The 18437-nt window shown below is 39.7% G+C and overlaps 1 protein-coding gene across 1 annotated transcript in view; it reads left to right on the top strand.

Moving 5' to 3' along the window:
* The window catches only part of TAFA5 (TAFA chemokine like family member 5), a 610121-nt gene that overhangs the window by 411927 nt on the left and 179757 nt on the right, over positions 1 to 18437 (top strand). The gene's annotated exons all lie outside the window — the stretch shown is intronic.

Below are 18437 nucleotides of genomic sequence, written 5' to 3'. Positions count from 1 at the left end.
GAGCATGAGAAGAGTGTGGAAGCAGGTGAATGAGACTGTGTTGACTTGTTTCTTCGTAGATAGCTTGCTCTCCAGGATGATGCTGAAGTTGCAGGCATAGTCTGTGGGTTGGGTCGAATTCCGTGGGCCACTATGAATCATTCTATGGCGAGGTGTTCTTACCAAAGATGAGGATTTCCAGCTTGTCCATGCTTAGTTTGACACATTCATCCTTCATCCAGTCAGTGATGTTCATCATGCATCTGTGGAAGTTGGCTCTGGCGGTAGAGGGGGTCTTTGGACAGTGAGAGGATGAGCTGGGTGTCATTGGCGTAGAAGAAGATGTTGAGACCATGTGGTCTGACAGTGTCTGCCGGGTGGTCATGAAGGTGTTGAAGAGGGTGGGGTTGAGGGACAGTCCTTGGGGGACTCCACAGATGACCTTCTTGGGCTCCAAAGTGAATGGTGTGAGATGGATCCTCTGTATTCATCTGGTGAGGTATGAGGTGATCCATTAGAGAGTGTCTCCCTGGATCCCGATGTGGTGGAATCGGTTGATTAGGATTTGATGGGATACAGTGTCAAATGCAGCTGACAGGTCCAGGAGAATGAGGGCTGCAGTCTCTCTGTGGTCCAGGAGGGCCCTAATGTCATCAGTGGCCATGATCTAGGCTGTCTCAGGTGCTGTGGTCAGCTCAAAATCTGGATTGAGAGGGGTCCAGGAGGTAGTGGTGTGCTAGGTGTGGGGAGAGTTGTTGGTTGAGTGCTTTTCCAAAGACCTTTGCTAGGTAGGGGCACAGAGAGATGAACTGGAAGTTCTTTGGTTCGGCTGGAGTGGTGGATGTTTTTTTTTTCAGAAGGGGCCTCACGTCAGCATGTTTGCAGTCCTCAGGGAAGGAGGCCAAAATGATAGAGGTGTTCAGGACTTTTCTCAGCTCGTCGCTGATTCTCTTGCTTCCAAGGTTGAAGATGTGGTGGATGCAGGGGTCTGTGGGTGCTCCTGAGTGCACTGAGTTCCTGATGGAAATAGTGTCTTGGATGGTGAGGGGGTCCGAGTGGGTGAGAAGATGTCTGGGGCTTGTGTACTTGGGTGTGAGCTGGTTGATACTGTTGCAGTGCAGGGTTACCATTCAAAGTTTTTTAAGTTGGCCAAAATGCTTTGGTGGAAGAAGTCAACCAGGTAGTCGCACAGTTCCTGGGAGGGTGTAATGTCATTCTTTGTGGCAGCATGGTTGGAGAACTCCTTCACAATGGTGAAGAGTTCCTTTCAGTCATTTGTGCTGGCTTCAATTAATTCTGCTAGGACATTCTTCTTGGTTTCTTTTAGGAGGCACTTCCTTTCTAGTTGCCGTCAGTTGCTCTTGGTAGATTGCAGCTCCTCTGTGACCCAGCTGGCTCTTTTGGTTGATCATTTGAACTTGGCTGTCTTGGCAAGAGTGATTGTGTTGGTGCATTCTATGATCCACTGGTAGAAGTTTTTAGCTGCTTGTTCTGGGTTGGGTGTGGAGTCTGGGAGGTGGGAGCAGAAAGTATTGTTTCACTGGTCTTCTGACATCTTTTTCCAGTCTCTGTGCTTGAATCTGGGGTGCATGGTGACAGAGTTGGTGGACCCTGAGATTGTGAATTGGACACTGCAGTGGTTGGACCAGGTGAGTTGTGTGGCGTATTTGTAATTTACTCTGTTGCTGGAGGTGATCATGGGGTCGAGCATGTGTCCTGCAATGTGGGTAGGATTGGTGATAAACTGCTTGAGGCTGATGTTGCTCTTGCTCTCCAAGAGATCAATGGTGTGGGCATTACTGGCGTTTTTGATGAGGAACTTGAGGTCCCCTAGGAGGATGTAGTGCTCAGAGTCAATTGCAGTAGGGGGATGAGGTCTGGGATGACATTGCAGATGCTGGGGCATGGCCCTGGTGGTCTGTTGGCAAGGGTGCCTCTTGTGGTGTTTTTCCATCTTTGTGGAGTTGGAAGTTGAGGTGATCCATTATTGAGGCAGGTCATCTGGGGATGTCGTGCAATGGATGGTGTCTTTGTAGATGATGGCGATTCCCCCTCCGTTTTTGTTGGTTCAGTCCCGGTGTGTATCATGAAGCCTTTATGGATGGGGATGGTGATTTCTGGTGTGGAGGTGGGGTTCAGCCAGATCTCTAAAAGGAAGAAAACGCCTGGGGTGAGGAATGAGATTGTGTCCCAGATATCAATATTGTGCTTGTCAAATGATTGTGCATTGAGTAGAATGCACTGGAGTTTTGCTGTGGAGGTCTCGGTCCACATGGTGCATGTGGTCGTGTTTGTGGTGTCTTTCATGTTGTTCGTTGCTTTGGTGCTGAAGGTGAAGCAGCAGTGTTGGCAGGAGAATGGTCCTCTGATGGTGCCTGGAGATGTGCAGTAGGAGTGGTTGTTGCTGCATCCGGGGTCCAGGGCTCGGTGGTCTGAGGCGGTGTAGCTTCATAGGGTAGAAGAGCCAGGGATACTGCTGCTTGGCCTGGTCCAGGCATGGACGAATGCAGATGGGCTTGCTTTTGCACAACTTTGGAGCATCAGCCAAGCGCCTGCTGTGTGCGACCATGCAGCAGCCTCCATAAGTCGTCCTGGGAGGTGAGAGGGGCTGGCAGGGAGGTGGGAGGGCGGGGAGCGGGAAAAATGGCAGGATAGGGCGGCAACGGAACAATAATGTGAAAACAGCAGAAGCAATAAAACAAGATAATGGCAATGTGAACAATACAGATTACAAATGCACTAACCCAAAATGCAGGAAAGGAAAACATCTACCCGGGCAGCGGATTCGAAAGAGGGGGTTCGAGGATTGTGGCTGAGTCACAATGCCAGGTAAGCTATCAGGCAGTAGCGGGGGAGCTTCACCATTGACACTGGACCCTGGCTCCAGTATCTCTCTACCTGTTCCCTTTCCTCTCTGCTAGCTGCTATACCTCACCCACTCCTGAAAATTGTGTCTTCCTTCATCGCTGCTATATTGTGCTCTCTTGCCTGCGGTTCTGATTACTGGAAGGGGCTCTTTTCTTCCCTACAAAGCAAATCGTGCCTTGGCCCTGCCTGATAAAGAAAAGAAGCTGCTGTGAACCGGCACACTCTGCTGGGTCAATCAGCACCCACATATTAAGCTTCATTTCAGCACATTTCATTGTAGATTTACTGCGGGTGTATTTCAATAGCCTCGACATATTTTTCAGTTATTACCAACTGATGCCCCGGAGTGATGGAAAAAGGCTTGGAGAAATAATACCTTAACATACCTCATTTTTCACCCACTTAATTTTGAGCTCTGAATACTGATCTTCTGGACACATTTCTGAGACAACACATTCATCACAGTGGCGAAGAATACGCCCTGGTGTGGTAGAGTTTTGAAACAATAACACATTTGAGCAGAAATAACCGCAAATGACTTTATGGGCAATCAAAGCACTGCTATTTTCCATGTCCTTGAAGCCCTCCCGGGACAAGAAATGATGTTCGCATATGTTTATGCGGGGAATTCCGACCATACATCATTAACCTTCATCATCCTTCTAAACACAGATGCCACCTAGGCATACAGAAAATGGCGAGGAGTTTTATTACAAGCCGTCAACAGGTCATACACATGCAGCAGAAATTCATTTTGCTGTCAAGCCGCATGTGTAAGTGAAGTTGCATTTTCTTACAGAGATTACTGCAAATGGATATAAATTAGGGTCTGCTTGCGGTGAAGGATGAAGTTAATCGAAGCGGGATTAGAGGTATTGGTTGCTTTCATTCTGGGGAGCTGCTTGACTGATTTGTTAAATAATGGATTATTTGATGCAGTATACAGGACCTTATGTAGGTCACTTTCACTTCGTAAGGCTCCACATATTGAAAAACTGAAATATCAAATAAAGCATCAGTTCATCAGTCAGAAAGTAGTAAAAGAAAATGTTACAGAAATTAATTTTACAGCTTTTGTTTTATTAACACGGCTTCTGTTTCTATTGTCTACAGTTAACATTACGCCTGCCAGACATAACTTTTTTTTTTTTTTTGCTTTGTTTTTTTCAGTTATTTATTTTACTAAATTTAATTTTTTGGGGCAAGAAAGTGCATCAAACAATCTTGACCAATTTCATTACAATTCTGAATACTACGCTTTGTAGTTAATAATGACAATAACAATGCCGTATGAAGTTGTATCCATGTTTTAAAATAGTTTGGATTTGTTACGCCGTTGGCAGTACTATATCGCTTATTAGAACAAAAAATTGTATGATTTAATGTAATTCTTAACTTGACACACTCTGCTTGTTTCGTTTAGCATTAACCAGTTTGGTTAGATTTCTGAATGTTTTTTTTTTTTTTACAGACTGTGTAATTTTCATATGCATGTTGAGGGCAAGGAAAGCAAGTGCATATACTTATGAATTTTTTCCAAAGTACTGAAAGTTGGTTAAAATATTGAAGGTTTTGTGGTGTATTTGTTACACTTTCTTTAAAAGTGATATTAAATAATGATGGCTTACGTAAATCACAGCAGTGGATACATTAGTGAGTGAATATGGGATACAGCTATGAAGGGAAGGATGTTATCTGGCACATCACAAACGTGATTATGACTAGGTGTGCCACATTTGCAAAGTTGACATTAGCCAACTTCATTTTAAACACTTTACCAGCTGCACTGACTTGGAGGAGGTTTATAAAAATGACAGGTGAGAATCCTGCAAAATTAATTTTATGAGAGAAGGAAACCTGAAAATCACATTTTTGTGGGAGATTTATACAATTATTTTTATGGCTAGGCACATACGTTCACAGATTTACTAAGCCTTTGCACTGGTGCAAAGTGATATAAAGACGCACAAATGATGAATGCTACTTACTTTGTAGTGCATACGTTGTTTTTTTTGCTGGAAGTGTGCTAGTTTCTCAGAGCAAAAAACGCTTTTTGCTGTTTACCACCACTTTGCATTAAGGGAGCATTATTGGAGTGGATCAGTGCAAATATCTAGGGGTTGTAAAGCAAAGCCTAATCTACTAATATAGTCATGACAGGTGTTGCATTAAAAACTACCACCTACTTGAAGCTGCTGCATAAAAGCTGGAATTTGTTCATAACTTTCATAACTTACAAAAAGGCATATTGCATTGGCTGCAGTGTACAGCGCTTGAGTTTGCCTAAGCCTCAGAATTCATACTGGAAACGTGTGCTTCCAGTATAAATCCTCCAATAGACAGTGCACACTCACCACTGCAGCCTTGTTTGAGCACTGGAGCAGGGGATGGCAATTGTAGCAGGCCACTCTTTCTAGACATTCCACTGTGTTGTGTTTCCCCCTTATACAGTGCAGCAAATTGTGATGCTGTAAAGTGTTGCATGAAGAATGCATGGGTCTGGCTCTTGTTTGCTCGGATTTGTGAAAACTAGTGCAGGGCAACATTTCAGTTACACCATAGTAATTGGAGTATGTATGGTAACACACTGCATCCTTGCATCCATTTTGGACGTACAGGTGGATTTTGCTCTGTGAAAATAGTAAGGGCGGTAGTAAGTTGGAGGACAATCTTACCACAAAAGCACATTTATATTATGCACCTCTCAACTCCACATTGCCAACTAAGCTTCCTGTTGACAGAGCAATAGAGACTCCATCAGTCAATTGAAAGCCGATTCCCCTCCTAACCTTGTAGGGGCTTTAGTAGGTATTTGATGGTGTACCCTGTCCATCAGACAATAATTTATCCCTTTAATGTATTTTTGGAGCTCAAAAACCACCAGTAGGACAACCTGGAAGCTGTAAGCAGGCAGGGTGCATCAAAGCTAAATAACTTAGCTGCAAGAGTCCATTAAGCACCAAAGTCTTCTTTTAAGTGTCAAAAGCTCTGAGTGGGAACAATCCGATTTTCTTGCCTGCCAACATCGAGCCTTGGGTGGTTAGATTTGGTCCTCTAAAGATTGAACATTTTCAAAGTCCCAAATTTTCCAAATTTTTGAAGCAGCTCCTTTTGGTCACTCTTAAGACTCCTAAGAACTCAGGAAATGCACTTAGCGCCCACGACCCACTCTCACAGAGGTTACAAACACAGTCCATTCAGGGTACATTTGTCACTAATCCACGAGTCACTCCAGGAAGAGGCTTTTTGTATCTTTTTGTGTCGCTGTAGTCACATAGGACATCAGTCAACTGGCCCTTGGAGCCCTCTTCTCAGTCAAAGTACAAGTGGGAGATGGGCCAAGCCCTAAGGTGGTCTCCACACATTACAAACAGCAGGTCCAGTACTGTAATATTCTGCCAAAGGTCCATCAAGTGTTCTGAGGGGCTGGGAGTGAGGTGTTACCTTGTTCAAATCATTAGCAGTGGGTGGGTGTGACTTCTGGGTATTCCCTGACCAATGGATAAAATGTTCCCTCAGGCATACCTTCTTATGTTTACAGCACATCCTGTTTATTTCACTCCAGTCCAGTCTGCTGATGATTATGGCCCGCGTGATGATCCTTATTGTGTTGGCTGGGAGACACCTGAAGATCTTGCTGAGCATGTCAAGGGTGTGGATGCAGATGGATTAGACTGTGTTGACTTGTTTCTTCATAGATAGCTTGCTGTCCAGGACAATGCCGACATGGCTGCCGTGGTATGTGGGGTGGGTCGAGTTACATGAGCCACCATGAATCATTCCATGGCGAGGTATTGTTCCCAAAGATGAGGATTTCCAGCTTGTCTGTGTTGAGTTTGAGTCAGTTGTCCTTCATCCAGTCAGCGATGTTCATCATGCATCTGTGGAAGTTGGCTCTGGTGGTGGTGGGGTCTTTGGACAGTGAGAGGATGAAGCATGAGCTGGGTGTCATTGGCGTAGAAGATTGTGTTGAGTCCATGTGATCTGAAGTTGTCTGCCAAGGGGGATTATATAGTCTGGAAGACAGTAGGGTTGAGGAACGGTTCTTGGGGGACTCCACAGATAATCTTCTTGGGCTCTGAGGTGAATGGTGGGATAGGGATCCTCTAGGTTCCACCGGTGAGGTATGAGGCAATCCATTAAAGAGTGTCCCCCTGGATCCCGACGTGGTGGAGTCGGTTGATCAGGATTACTAAAAAAAAAACTAAAGACCTAGTTTAACCCCTAATCTCACTCCTTTTCAGTCAATTGGCTTCTATTTGCTTGCTGACATGTGTTCCTTTTAAGTACTTGGTTTCCTTTCACAGTGCCAAGATACGAGGTGAATGTCGTGCTCTAGAAATATCAAATGTAACACAACCTATTGTAAATGTTTACAAATCCCTAGAGTTACAGTCCATCCTTTCATGTACATATGCATCCTTACTAAATTGCCTCTATACCTGTCTTATGTTATGGAGGATTCTCTTACAAATCTATAGGTAAATGGCTTCTGCTTAGTACTGACAATGGAAGTTTCACATATTGCATTAAAGGTGAAAAATTAAAATACATGAATGTCTATCTTTTTTTCATGAGGCCCATAAGCTAACTTCTCCTACATCTTTTAATGGCCAATAATCCCTCACCCTATATTTCTATTTTAAAAGTTGCTCATAGTTCAACTTGTCTCCTCTCATTGTTCAGCCATTGGATATTCCTAAACATACTGAATTTAGTAAATGTTTGATTGTAACAAACTGGATATTGAGCCTTTCTATACATTATATGTTCTAGCTTAAATATTATTTATGGACTTGTTTCTATGGACTAGATTTGAAATCTCAATGGGAATGTGTAGAGCCAAGAGAGGTAAGATTAAAGACATCTCTCAAAATGTTAATGTCAGAAAATACCTCCAGGCATTTTACCAGCTGTGCCATTTCTGTAAGAAGCCATCATCGATAATCATTAAAAAAAAAGGCATGTATATACAAAATGCAAATCACATTCCAAATGAGACATATTGAGCCAAAGGAAAAAGTCAGGGGTTCAGGCAAGTCTGGTAAATGGCATGCCTTTATTGTCTTGTTGTACTTCAAATAGTGCATAGACAGTAGCATGCTAACAATTTCATACTCATCTATTTCATTATAAATAGAGAGATTGAACCCATTTTCAAGTTAAAGAAACGTCTGTATCCTTCAGTTATTTTTGACTTTTCCCTGTTATTTTTTAATGATTTATTGCAGATGTCTATTTTACATTAGTGTTTTTTATTGCTTTCTGCTGTGTTCAGCTCTTTTACTGTAACTACTGTTTAGAACTTGCTGTATATAACGGTTCTTTGCTGCTGTTCATGTTATGTGGATAAAATGGAAGCAAAAGATGAATTTTTTCACCTGTTATGCTTAATTGCCATAAATTATTTTATCACTATGGTTGAGTGCTGCGAATGAATTTATTAAGTTGTGACTTAAGAAGATAAGAGGAAATAAAACAATATTCATCAATTGCAGTACCAAAATTAAAACATGTATGATATTTTAAAGTATGAAACGCTAAACACCTGCTGTGTCTCCCATTATCTAATGCAAACGCATGTCATGTCATCAGGTAGAATATGCCACCAGTGGATTCATTTAAAATAATTAGATTATTTAAAATTTGAAAAGCAGTTTGAATTCATCAGTATTATCAATTGTTACTATGACTCTCCTTATAACTTTATACTTTTGCTAGTATCATGCATTGAAGCCTAGTTCTTGAAACATATAATATGTTTTTTTAGAAAAATCATTCATTATCATTCATTTTCCACTGACCTTACGTTAGCATAATTGCATCCTTTCAAAGATCCTGTGAGTGCCATATTTGAAGTGGTTATCTAATTCAAACTAAAATATAAATGGTGATATACGTTTTGCAGCTTTTAATACTGCATGACTAAGTGTTTCAAATATATTTGCTTTCAACCTAACTCAAGGAGCATTTTATGGTTTAAATCATCCTATACTAACTTGAAGTTGGTTTCTTTCTGAGGTTGAATATTCTTTTTCAAGTCATATCATACATGTCAAACCTTTCTAAACATGTGAGTGCATGCTTCTAATTGCAGGACCACTAATGCCTCCACTATCGATTAATGGCTGTTTTAAAGAATGTATGATTAAGTTTCTGAAGTATGTTGATTGTGCTTTTCCTCATGGACTCAGAAAGATAAACATAAAAATGTGCATGTCTTATGTTCAGAACATTAGAAGTCGACAGGCCTACATATTGGGCCTATAAATGACTGTAGAAAGAAGGAGCTCCAAGTAGCTGAGAACGTTACTAAGGAAACACCTCTCAAGCACACACTCTGAATATGTTAGCCAAAAATGCATCCTCAAAGTCGTCAAGCTACTTCTCATCTTCCTAATCATTTTATATTGTATGATGCTTTCTTAAATTTGTATTTTCCTGAGATAATACACTTTAAGAAAATAAGGATGATATAAAGCTATGTGTATTAAGATGACAGTGGGAATTACTTCTCTTCTGATTTCAGTTGTAGACTTAAGAGGAAATAAATCAATATTCACCAATTGCAGTACTAAATATTCTTTCCCAAAAACTATGTTTATAAAAATTCCGATAATCTTCTTCCTTAAATGTGAAAAGCATATTGTTTTTTCATCTTGATTTCCATTGATAAACTCCATAACTTATGAACAAAACAAGACTCAGAGATCCTGATGTTTTTTTAGGGATGTGTTGGCTCAAACAGGTCACTGCATCTCCATGTGCCTCATTCAAAATTATGAGCTGCATACATGAAAAATGCCACTATAAAGTGCCCCGTTGCACCTTCAATCTTAGAATGAGCTATGCTAAGTAGGCAAAATAGAAATTAATGATGAATAAAAATAATTTTAATTTTCATTAACTATTAAAATAAAACGTTTTCTTTTTATGGATTCTTTGTGCAGTAATTACTGTCAAGGCTGTGAAATTGAAGATCTGGAGTACTTTAAGCAATACTACTTTACTTAATTCAAAATAAAATTCACAAGCCTCCAGAGAAGAGCTGTGCCTCTGCTTCAACAATCTTTACTACATGGATAACTGTCCCACATTGGGGGAGATCTTTGCCACACAGGTATTTAGCAATAAAGGGAACTGGTGGGAAAATGGGAAATGCTTACTCCTAAATTGGTGGATATAAGGTAAGTTGAAAGAGGCGTTTTAGAGTGGCATGCTAATACAAAACACACACCCACGTAGGAGTAAGAGATTTGCAATTTTCCAAAGAAACATTCAAATCTACTTCAGCAGTACTACTGATAAAAGAGGCTTAAATGTATTTCAGCCTCATGCAAGAGCAAGCCAAGCATCACGCATGCCCAAACACTGGTCCTGCAACAGACTCCCATTGAAAATAATGGAGGCAGGGCAACACTAACACAGAGAAAAACACATATGATAAATTAAAGAAAATGTTAAGTTAAGCTTTATTTAAAATGTTCTTAACCATATCATTTACAAAATATGGTAAATGTTCATTTTTATATATAAAAATACAATTTATATAAAAAATTGAACATGACAACTTGGTTAGAAGAAAATAAATGCTAAATAACATAACACTTGGTTTGGGCCCAAGACTGTGATACAATATACTGAAAATGGTGGGGGAGAGAAAATTAACATTTAGTTAAATATAATTTACTTTAAATAGTTAAAAAAATGTACATGAAAATAAAAATAACATTAATTTAAAATATACTATTAAATTACATTTTAGTACAGTCAGTGAATACTAGAGATAAATATTTGTTAACAAATTCGGTTGTAGGAGTCTCCACCCCCTCATTTGAGGGGCTGTAGGCTCATTATTCTACATCCAGGCAGCGATCTCCACAGGGAAAAGGGGAGTTCCATTTAAGAGGAGATTTACACCAGGTTATATGACTAGATGAACACATGCAGAGATCAACACATACAAACTTACCATTATAAATCAGAATGTGACTTTCAAAAATTTGGTCTGACTAGCATAGTTACTCCAGAACAAATGTCCATTATTACAAAGGGGCTGCTATTTTGCACCATGTCACTTAGGAAGTAATGAAGACAGTTCTTCATGCAACCCCTGACTACTCTTAAAAATTTTACTTTTTGGCAGTGTTAAAGGGGAAAGGGTACCCTGGAGAACCCTTCCTGTTTTCAAAAGCATTATTACTACACTTCTGTAGTCTGTAAAATATTATCGTTTTGTGAGCAATTCCAGTTGAAAACATTAATACATGCCATTCTGATTTGATATTTGGAAGTGATGCACTGAGCAAGCCCCTGCCACATAGAAAATCGTAATTAGGTCACAAACCCAACTTGTATTCAGAAACAAGTTATTGAATAACTGTTTGTTGTTGTTTGAAAACTGCAAAAATGCTTCCTCAATTTGATCCTAATTCCAGTAAAATTCAGAATCTTTATTGTTTAAAAATAATGCAGGCAATGTTTGAACCTTATTCTAAGGGTGCCCCTCAGGCGGGTATGTCTATGAAAATGATTCTTCAAAATATAGTTTGGTCACAATAGATGTTATTCCCGTCACTCCCCTCACAGAAGGAGCACAAAAAACTAAAAAATACAATTAACCATGGGCTGTTTTCAAGATTTTAGACTCAAATCTCCACACCTAAAATATTTTACATAAAATCTTAAAATACTTCTCAATAAGGAACATTCTTCACTGACTTTGAGCTCCCCAACTGTTGTCGATGCTCTGCTTTTGTTGTGTTTGCACTTTAGTTGTACCTAGAAACATAGGCATAAAATTATTTAATTGTCATCTTCATCTTTTCTGAACTAGTCCAGAGCACCGAGCTTCAGGTATTCCCTTTCTATGTCAAAATACTGTGTTTTATACAGCTGAGATACCTCTCTTTTCTTATTATAAATGGCCACTAACTACCTTCTAAAAGCTTCCATGACCTGTCTCCAAATTGGAGTGTCTGTAACCAGTAATCATTACAGGGAGAGCTGCCAAACCCCAAAAATTGGAGATGAGACAAAAGCAATCTGCTCTAATCCCAGCCCAGAAAACAAATGTTTTTTTTCCAGACAAAAAGTTGAAAATAGCTTGAGACCACTGCTCTAAAACTGACACACTAGTTTCTAGTAATCATTTGCACAGTCACAGGAAGTTCCAGAAATATTTCCACCATACAGTGTAAACCAGACATCCTTTGCATATGGAGGAAATCATTGTGTGTACTTTAATAGTGCCAGATAAATGAGAATAATATCTAGTTGTAAACAAATTGTTTCCTGTGTATATATTGACGTAGTTCTTTGACAGCAATAGTTAATATAATCACCACAATTCAATGATACATTATTATTTACATCATTTACTTTCGTACTTTTTTTTTTCCTTTTTATGTATGACGTTTTAGTCCTTTTTCTACTCTTATCTTTTGGTGATACCATCCGGTCCACTTACTTTCCTACCTCCATTTGTGCACCATTTCCCAGGTTCTTTTTAGCTTTAAATCCTCTGCTGCTATTTACGTTTTGCTTTAGTCCTCCCCAGCCTAGTTCACCTTGGAAACCTTTGGTTTCTTTTCTTCTTCCTGGAAAAATGCTGTGTCTTGTTCCGTGATCTACGTTTAGGAAAAAACAATTCATTATTTTTTTGTTTTAAAAAAAATCCAGGCATAAAACTGCTTAGAAGAGCTGAGTTTAGATAATGCACAGAATCGTGTGCATTCCCTACTTCTTCGCAGAAAACTGTCATTTTGGTGGATGTTCAAGCTATAAGAAAACAGTTGCTAGTCAGTACACAACATAGGTGTAGATTGTAACTTCAGTGACTGAAATACCAATAGTGCCATTTTTAGATAGTAGATATGAATGAAGGCGTTGTGTTGAACATGCTGGTTTTTACAACTCAATACCTTTGAATACACACCTCAACATGTACTGTTTTAAATGACCATTCCAAAGCATGCATGTACATTTCTTGTAGGGATCACAGGAGGAAGCTTTGACCCAAGGACAGACAACAAATATTTAATTGCATTTTGTATGCTTGATGTTTTGTAAAAACGTTTTACTCAATAATACAATTTAATTAACAGCTTACTAAAGCCCTAGTGCACCAGAAGAGTGTCAGAGATCACTACATACAACATAAATTGGCCTTACATAAAAACCATTTGATAAACCATAACATTACAATTAAAAGTACAAAGGTGTTCTCTTTAAAGACAAGTGAGTTCCTAATGAGGTGAGTCTCTTAAATATTTCCTGAAGGCAGGGACTGAAGGTTATGTTCTTAAATCAGATGGTAGAGAGAGTAGTTCTAGAGTGAAATAGACACCCCAGTGGATATTTGAATGTGTTCCATGGAGGATCTGAAGTTCAGGACCTTTAAATAAAGTGAGCGTCTGAATTTGGCCTTTGGCTTCCAGATATGATGAGAACTTTGGCAAGTAATGCAGATTCCTTAAATAAACTCCCTTGTAAGCAAAACACTCAATACTGAATTTAATTCTAGATCTTTAGATTGACAAGATATGGTCATACTTTTTATAGATGTTGAAAGTCTCACTGTGGGTGAAGAACTTTCAGTAGTGCAAGGAATAAATGAGGTGTAGGTGCTTATAGAGGATTACCAATTCCAAGAAGTGAAATGATGAGGGTGAGTGCTTAAGTTTTGAGGAGAGTGGGAGAAAGGAATTATTTAATCTTTGTGAGTGCAAGACTATGGTAATTGGCTGGTTTGGCTATGTTGTTAATGTGCACACCTAATCCTAATGTGGAAGGAATCAAGAGTGAATCCCAGATATTTATGTATAAATGATAAGGGTTCGGTAAAACAAATGTTGAAGAATGTGTGAGGGATCACATTCTTTTTTGTTTTGATGTTGAAGATGTTAATGAACAGTAGCTGCATTTTTCTCTGATTTAATTTTACGAAGTTCTTAATATATTTGCATGTGCTCTGTAATGATGTAAAATAGATAAATGATTGAGTAAATAATGTGGTTGCTTTATTAATGTTTTTCTATGCACAACCACTATTTGTATTCCTATACAGATCAATACTCAGATGAAATGCACATCCTTATATTCTACATAAAACCAAAATGTGTAATCCCAAACACAGCGAAGTCCCATCTTGCCCAGGCCTCCGTTTAGAATCAGCATAAAATTGATGACATTGGACCTAGTGCGAGTTAAGAAACTGGGCAACCCAGCACCCTGGCTGGGAAGCCGAAGGCAGCCATAATGTGGTTCGATGGGCCACACAGTCCGCTGCACCCAGTCCAACCTGCTGCCTTCATTTTCGCTACAACCCTGCCGTTGTGAGTGAAGCATGATTTACCCGTGCTTCCTGGTTTGGGTTTTAGTGTTTTTTTACTTTTTTTTATTTTCACTCAACAATTCCTTAGAGCGTATTATAGTTGAAATGACACCAAAATGGAAGTTCCTGACATGACAAATGCGTTTAAAAACCCAATCACACTGAAAATAAATAAAACATTGCGTTCATTATATAGCTGTTTTCTGTTTCATTTCACTCCTGAGATATTGTTTGCAAGGTCTTTCCGTTGAAAGTTTGATCAGTGAAGTCAATGGAGCCCCCCAGGGTGTATGTTTTTGAGCTGAAGAAAGCCCATTACGCATAGTCTCAGCATGAGGGAGACTTTGAACCACGTTTTCTGTGTCACTGACTACAGCATCGCCGCCATTTCACACTTAAAACAGAATATGAATGCATAAGCCCTCTCTAGACCAGGGATGTATCCAGCAAACGTCTACAGTCCCTTATTTAATCAGATCTCTCCAAGTGAATCGGCCATACATTTCTGCCACTGCGCTTAATATCTCCATTGCAGGGCTAGAAAATAAAAACTGCTTTCCTCTGTGTACATAACATTTTGCAAGGAGAGGAAATGTATTTAAATTCATGAGAAATATGTATTTATTCATGTGTATGTGATCTTCATCCGGACCTATTGAATTACATTCATTATGATACATGTTGTGGTCGTTCGCAGGACCCTCTCCCAGACTTCTTACTTTCTTCCACAATCGTCTTTTCTATCGCTCTTGTGACATTTGTGCCATTTCGTTTTACGCACTGCCAGATTCTCCACATTGTAGCCATTTCCCTTTCGAATATTTTATAGAGCATTTTATGCGCTTTCAGAAAGATTTGAATGAGGCTGATAATCTAGCTCAAAACCTTAGGGAATACATCCATAAATTGTTTCCCTACTATGACTCCCATTACGAGTTGGCCGTTAAATTATGATATCACACACATAGTAATTATAAGTATTGCACTGTAAATTGAATCCTCCTGGTAAGTTTCAGCAGAACAAAAGTGTTGATTTGGTGAAAATAATACTGGTATCTGGCATATGTGTATTTTGGTAATGTAGGCACGGAAATATGCATGTCATGCCCCATAATTGGAGAAAAATAATTGTGAAGCAGCTATACATTTCGATTTAGCGGAATCAGAATTTATCAGTTGTGATTAAATTTTGCACAATTACCTGCAACCACCTAATGATGACCTTAATTTCTAACACTGTTTGCTATCTATGTTTTATTGATTTATTCTGCTCATCCACAATGTACTCTAATAATAGTCCTCTTTTAACGAACAAAATACTGATACTGCACATCTTAAACACCTTTTGAAACAAATGTCTATTGCAAAACATACTGTCTGAAAAAAAAAATCTATATTTTCTACGAACATTTGGAATGGCTGGGAGCTGGGGCGTTTGTCACTCAATGTTTCTCCACTTTTGAACCATTTTAATTATCAGGTGCTCAAGATGTATCAAGAATTACCATGAGCTGCCTGGTCTCCAGTGTTCCATTTGCCCAACTCTTCAGGTAGCAAGGCAATAACTAATGGTGGGAGAAAATTTATGCTCTGCTGGCGGAGTTGGTAGAATTTTGGCCACTTTGCTTTCCACTTTTAATGTGGTGTTCTGGTCAAATTCTGCCAACCACTGTGTGGCCGTTTTTTTTCTCGTACCAGGGTCACCAATGGTAAGTTGGTGAGTGAGATTTGGTGTTCCCTAGTGCAAATTTCGATCACTAGGAGGGCACTGAGGAAGATATCTCCAACGTGAGCAGTCGCGAGTGGTCATGACAGTTTACAGTGAGAAATCTGCAGCTCGCTTAGAAATCGTAATTGACCGGCAGCAAAAATCAACTCCTGAAGCAGTGCCCACTGGCGCATGTGGTATCTTTTGCGCTGATTTTGCTGAGCGGAATGAGCTCCCAGCACTAAAAATCAGAGCGAGCAGCGCAGCATGCCTCAGTCCGCCCGTTCACAGAACTCCGCGGAATCTCGCAGAGTTTTTATGTATCTCTCAGGAAATCTGCATAGTGAATTTCTTCAAGCTCCACCCACCCCTAGTAATAACCAGCATACATAGCACATGTAATTCTAATCAATCTCCATTACTTTACTTTTTTTTCACTCTCTGAGTACTAGTTTGTTTATGTTATCTTTCTTTCATTGTCATAAAAGCTGCCTGGCAAATACCTTGACTTTGCTCTCTCTCTCTTTCTTCCTCACTCTCTCTGTCTCCTTCTCTCCCTCCTCCTCTTTCTCCTTCCCACTCCTATGTGATCAACAGCACAGGTTCAGCATGGTCAGTTTCACAATATATTTTCTGGATAACCAGTGCTTTTTAAATACAATTAATTTCAGTTCCTTATAAATGTGTCTTTTAGGTAAATCCTGAAAAGCAACATGGATCCACGCCTCATTGACCTACTTCTCACACCGCCAACATAGATCACAAGAGTGAATGTAAACACTCCTTGATTTCCCTGAGGCGTTGCAGGGGACTTCGAGATGGCTAATAGAAACCTGCAATGGATAACAGAAACCAGTAGATTGTTAATGGGACACTAGCTCCACATGGGTACATCATTTGGATCAGGCATTCCGCGTGCTTCCTCCATCCACTGTCATTCCATTCCTATCCAATGAAGCATCTCCTTTAACGGTAAACTATCATCGTTCCTTTGGAAACTCTAATATTGATTTTGGAGGAAATATGGTCCTCCAGTTCTGTTCCTTACCTTCTTATCTTTAGAACAAACTCTACTTTCTCTTCCTAAACGTAACCAGAAATAAGTTCACTTTTTGGGTCATATTGTAAGTATTTGTAATGTAAAGTAAATTTGACTAATTTAAACTCGAAAAAAAAAAAGACATAAAATGTTAGGTTCTGATTACATCACTCCCCCTCAATTCCCAATAGCACCTTGGTTTCTGTAACTCAGTATCATCTGGACCATACACCTTATTAACTTAGTATAAGGCATCACATTTGAAATGCTACTGCAGCAATATGTGTTCTTTGCTGTTAATTGGTTAATTACTGACTAAATCAAACGACCAACATTTGATATATTATTCAAGTAAGTGACACACCTTGGGTGATATAGACTTTAAGAGTAATGCCCAATGTGGTGCCAGCTTTTACTAACTGAGCCCCCACAACAGAGCAACTCCGTCACACGTAAGTAAGTTTACTAAGTTTAGTTTGTTGTACACTGTTAAAACCTTTACAGAGTAGTTCTCATTGAAATCATTTCAGCATTATTAGTTCTATTCAAAAAGGTTGATTTAACATGATCTACTAATTGATATCATAAAAGTGAGCCACGAACAACAGATGTAAAACTAAAATAGTCATTAATGACGGGACCTGGGGTCAATTAAGACTAAGACAAAATACAGTTAAAAAACCTTCAGTGTAGATCGAGACAAATGATAGATAGCATGGAAACCGTGTATAGCATCTTAAAATTAACCTCTAGGCTCTGTAGGAATCAATATGGTCACTAGGACAGGGTATACATACCATGATTACCTGGTGCCTAATCGACCAGGGCTGCTCATCGTCCACCTCAGGTTAGACCCTAGATGCATGATGGAGCGCGTGAAACACTATATTTAGTTTGCCCCCATGAAAAATGTGGAAAAAACCCAACAGCCCAGTTGCTTCAAGTATTTGTAAGTTCCTTTTTGAACAGGGGATCAAAAGTGCAAGGTGCTATGAATGCCCCAAAGTGCATCAGATAGCTTGAGTAGCTGCTGCTCTATGCAGTAGCTGAGAAGGTCCGAACTACTAATTGCTAACTGAACATGGTGTGACAGCAGCCGACTGCTGATGGTGGGCCCTTTCAGATGTTGGGCAACCTCTGTGTCACAGAGCAACGTCTAAGGCTGCTGCTCTTCATCAGTGATGGTGCAAACAGGCCCCAGTTTGGCTGCAGACACCCTAAATAATTTGTTTGTTTTAACATTCAAGATGGTGTTCATTGGATTAAGGTAGCCAATTGCAGCCTGGCAACAGATATGCACTCCCAGATAGATGACGTCACATGTATATTGGAGCAGAGGAGAGGCTCTTGTGTTCCAACAACAGTCAAACTGAGGCTTGAGCAAAAAGTTGTACCCAAAATAAAAATCTACCTTTACCCACATAAAATACATGCTTTTTGGGTGTTTTGCAATACTTTTGTGACAGTACTAGGTGGGGTTTTAAAATTGCCTTACGAAACCTCTACTT

The sequence above is a fragment of the Pleurodeles waltl genome, chromosome 4_1 (assembly GCF_031143425.1).
Source record: "Pleurodeles waltl isolate 20211129_DDA chromosome 4_1, aPleWal1.hap1.20221129, whole genome shotgun sequence".
Taxonomy (NCBI): domain Eukaryota; kingdom Metazoa; phylum Chordata; class Amphibia; order Caudata; family Salamandridae; genus Pleurodeles; species Pleurodeles waltl.
This window is presented reverse-complemented; position numbering and strand designations above follow the sequence as displayed.